General features: G+C 41.5%; 1 pseudogene; it reads left to right on the forward strand.

Annotated features, from left to right (window-relative positions):
* The first annotated feature begins 270 nt into the window (after nucleotides 1–270).
* LOC112872248 (small ribosomal subunit protein uS8 pseudogene) lies at nucleotides 271–622 on the forward strand (annotated as a pseudogene).
* Nucleotides 623–5,051: the final 4,429 nt, after the last annotated feature.

Here is a 5,051-nt window from a genome sequence, read left to right on the forward strand (position 1 = left end):
ACCTCCTCCATTCCACATGGCAAAAACCAGCCTCCTGGTCATTTTCAGTTCCCCCTCTTGACTTCCTGGCTTCTGTGGCCTCACTTGCAGTAACCCAAGTTCAAAGCCTGTCATCAGTGACCCCTTTCCTTTTACTCATACTCAATTAGGCATCTGGTCCCGTTGATTCTTCCACTCTTCACCATCACTGCTGTTGCTAAGGACTGTACTTTTAGTAATAACATGCATTCTTTGCTCTCTCTGCCATCTTTCCATGCCACAATAGTGGGGCACATGAATGTCCTAGCAGATGTTCTCAAGAGCATTAACAATGCTGAAAAGAGAGGTAATGTCACTTTCTTATTAGGCCATCGTCCGGTTTCTAACTATGATGATGAAGTATGGTGATTGATGATCACAAAGCTGGGAATATTGTTGTGAGCCTCACAGGCAGGTTAAACAAGTGTGGAGTGATCAGTCCTAGATTGGATGAACAAGTCGAAGAGCTAGCAAAATGGCAGAATAATCTGCTCCTGTCCTGCCAGTTGGTTTCATTGTACTGACACCCTCAGCTGGCATCACAGACCATGGAAAACTAAGACAAAAACACACAGGAGGAAAAACATTGGGATTCTTTTTCTAGAGATATAATACATATGTGCAAATACAATGCGTTAATGGGCAAAAAAGAAAATGCATTCTTAACTAGTTTTATAACATTGTGCTAAGAACTTTATGTGACTTTTTTTCTTTAATCCTTATAACCATTTAATGTGATGGTGCACTATTCATATGCATTGTATAGGTAAGGAAACTGAGGCTTATAGAGGCACTGAATAACTATATTTGCCCAAGGTCACGCAGTGAAGAAGAAGCATCTGAGAAGCAAAACTTGAACCAGATCTTCTGGAGCCCTGAACCACACTCTTAACTGACACACTCCCTCCTTTAAACATCTCTATTTGTTTCTTCCTTTCCACTCCACAGTTTCCAACATAGTTTCATAACCCCTTTTATTCATAAACCATTACCTCACCCTTTTATTACTGTAAAAATCTCCTTGCATTTCTCCCTTACGCCAATCTATCCTCCTTCCAAATGGTCTTTTTTATCTCATATGAAAAAAAAAATTGTCTTCAAGTTACTTCTTAGTTCAAAGACTTACAGTGACTTCTCATTGCCTGTAGGATAAAGCTGAAATATCACAGACAGCTATTTCATAGTATCTTTACTCATAACGACACGTGTTAAAATCTTGCCCACCTACGGGTGCCTACGTGGCCCAGTTGGTTAAGCATCAGACCCCTGATTTTGGCTCAGATTGTGATCACATGGTCATGTAATCGAGCCCCGTGACAGGCTCCATGATGAGCTCCATGCTGGGCATGGAGCCTGCTTGAGATTCTCTCTCTCCCTCTGCCTCTGCCCCTCCCCTGTTTGTTCATGCTCTCTCTCTCTCAAAAAATAAATAAATAAATAAAATAAAAATCATGCCCACCCAAATGCCCAGACTCTTTGTGAAAATTTACCTATTAAACTTCTATCTGAGCATTTACTAGACAAATGCTTACAATTCTTGAAATTCTATCATTTTTAATATTCTTCTAAACCAACCTCAAGTTTAATATGCCAACCACAGAGCCTATGATCGTCATCTTCCCTCAAAAGTTCCTCTCCCAGAGTTCTCTGTCCATCTGCAACTACTCAACATTCACCTGAAACCTTATGCTGCTTTTGACTGCTTCTCTTCACCTTATCTGCTGCCAAATCCTATTTTTTGTTCTGCCATTAAAGGTCTCTTCGATCTGTCCCTTTCTCTCCATTGTCACTATCTCAAGGTCTCATTCATGCCCTTTGGACTTGAGAACATAAAAGGCCTACCACTAGATTAAATTTCCACCCCAAAATGAGCAAAGATTGACAAGCCAGAGGGGCCAGAGGAAAGAGACTTGGGAGAGAGATGACAACAGCCTGCTTGGAAAGAGCTAGGCCTACAGAGAATGAAGGAAAGATAATAAAATCCAAACAGTTGGCATAGGGGTGAATCATAGGAAGTGCTAAAAGCTTGAAGATGAGGACTTTGAGGAGAAGGAAAGCCAAGGTGGGAGAGAGGTGGCTGTGATTAAGAATCAGTTCCTTTTTATTTACTTTGGAGGACAAGCAGAGTTTGGTATTCAGTTTAAGTCACATTTTGGCTATTAATATTGTGCCTCTTTGACATAGCTGTATTCTCTGAGCCAAGGTAGAGAGTCATTCTAGCTGTATCTTCTCTACAGCTAGCTCTTGAATGTCTACCACAACTACTTCTGCAAGGCATTTCAGGCTGTGAACCAACAGCTCCAACCCACCAACTGGCTCTAGCTCCCTCGCCCCACCGGCCCCATCACTGTGCCCCCCAACTCCTTCTGGCCCAGTCACTGTGCCCCACCCCTGTTCCCTCCTCACCATCCCCATCACTGGTCCCTTCCCCCTCCCCACAACCCTCTCCAGCCCCATCACTGCATCCTGCCTCCCCTCCCTGCCAGACCATCACTGTGCTCCCCCTCCCCATGGCTGGCCCCATCACAGTGCACTACCAACAGCTTCCTTCTCCATGGGAGTCATTACCCATGCTCTTCTCCTCTGAGACTGCCTGCCTCTCAAAATCTTCTCCCTTTCCTAGAGTCTAAGGAAAATGCCACCCTCCCTAACTGCCTCATCTGGAATGCTGTTGCTTCCTGCTTTGAACACAAACAATACTTAGGTTTAAAAAAAAAAAAATTAGCTCTGTTTCTTTTCTAGCCCTGCTTGTCTCACACTGGGATATTCACCTGTCTTAGCTTTCCACTAGTATGTACACAGCCGCGAAGGTAAGAGATAGGTTTGCTTATCTTGCCACATCTAACCAAATATTGTACATAAGTAGATCTCCCATACATATTTATCAAACTCAATGGTTTTTAGTCCCACCGGCCTTCTTTATGTTTGCCCCTATTAGGCAATGAGAGTGAGGTGAGTTTCCACTACATTTCTGCATGAGAAAACTTCTCATGGAAAATGTTAGCCTCTTTGTTATAGATGAAGCATCAATTAAAAAGCACAAGGTGACACAGTCTGACCTTAGAATATATCCTGGGGCCCAGACCAAAGAAAGAGACAAATTTAAAGTTGTACAAACCAAGAGTGGGAGGACCGTCTATACTTAGTGACTAGTCTGTCAGAGTGAAAAACCTCAAGTGGGTTGTAAATATAGGGTTGATTCTTTGGGAGATTTTTCTTCTATTTGCTGATTCAGCTCCTACAATCAAGAGATTCTGTTGTTGTTCAATTTTACTTAAGGCAGACTAAATCAACTGATTTCATGTTTACTCCTGAGTTTTGTTTTTCTTACCTTGGCTAAACTCTGTGTTTTACAAGGCCCTCTTCAGTTTCCATGATCAGAAATATGCTTTCATCCTTTAATTTTTTTTTAAGTTATCTACTTCTTTGCTTGTGTCTTCTATGGAACACCAACTGATTTGTTACAAAATGTATTTTTTTGTTTTGTTTTAATTTGCAGGAATCCACAGGACTCTTGCCTTCTAACATTCTGGTTGGTGATATTGATGGATTTTCTTCCCAGCATTCATTAGGGCCCACTATGAATTCATGTCTGCACAACATTTAGATGTCTCACTGGTTGGTACGAAACGGTTGTTTAACATTTTGTATTCCCAAATATATCAGGGTAACTCCTTTCATGATTCTCACTCCTTAGAAATAGAAGGTAATATTGAAGGCATATCTTTCAAGGGACTGCTCATTTCAGAAAATCCAGTCTACCCAGTGTTTACTTACGTATGATGACCTTAAATGGGGAAATTAGCAAAACAACAATGATTAAAGTTTCCCAAGCATTGATTGGGCAGAGATTTTAAAAGGTTTTCTCCTAGAGCTACATGATATGGTCATTAGGCTTTTAGGGGAATAACTAGAAGATTAGACAAAACAGACCATCACTCCCCTCCACCAAAGTTCTAGGCTAAAGAAAGAAAAAGAAAATAAAGGAAAAGGAAGAGCTCTTTTGGGTCCACGATGTGTTAATTACCAACAACCTATATTCTTCTTGAACAGTTTCTGGCTTCCCCCCCTTTCAACCAATTCTCCAAACTACAATCTCCCATACCTATGGCTTTGTTTTTTGATACTCTATCCCTACTGCAGGCACCCACATATGCAGACACACGTATGCACACACATGCACACATTCACATACACACAGAGTTTTTCTTTCATATTTGGCTTTGCAGAGGGGTCAGAGGAAAAGGGAGGAAAGACTTAAAAAAAAATCCTCCAGTAAGTTTGATCTAAACAAAATGGTTATTCAAATGGGTCTCCTACTAATTTCACAAAGATGCGTGATAATACCCAACATATGGCTTTAACTATGTTTTTTAATATTAGAAATTGAATGCACATTTTAAGACACAAGTTTTGCTGATATGCTGTTGATAATATAGGAGAACTATTTTCCATTTGTTTCTAATTATCTTAAAGACAGCCTGGGGATCATTTACCCATGGTTTAAGAGCACTCAGATAAGTCCACAGATGCGACAGGCAGGCCTATGTGTCAGCTACTGCAGTGGGGCTGTGCGAGGGTGGTTTAGCAAAGACTATCTTCTTATGTCTGAAACCACTAGATACGGTTCCTAAGGTCAACCAGTACTGAAAAATAAAATCCTTCCTTTGTCAACATTCTTAGGGTGTGGGCTCTCGAGCCAGACTGCCTGGCTCCGCCATTTAACTGGCTGGGTAAACTTGATCAAGTTAGTTAACCTCTCCTTGCTTCAATTTCCTCATCTGAGAAATGGGGATGCACCTACATCATATGACCATCATGAGGATTAAATACCCAGAATGGTGCCCAAAACATAGAAAGCGCTTGATACTTGATCTGGCACCAGTTTAACTCTCTCCTTCTTCTGTCTCTGCCTCCCCCGCCCCCAACTCCTTTCCCTGAATCTTGCCACTGAGATTTCTTCCAATTCTTGCAACACACTCTCCCTCACCTCTCCTGGAACACTTTCTCCTCTTCTGGCTAACTTGTGTTCC

This window comes from Puma concolor, chromosome C1 (assembly GCF_028749965.1).
Source record: "Puma concolor isolate L17-30 chromosome C1, mPumCon1.1.hap2, whole genome shotgun sequence".
In the NCBI taxonomy this organism is placed as follows: domain Eukaryota; kingdom Metazoa; phylum Chordata; class Mammalia; order Carnivora; family Felidae; genus Puma; species Puma concolor.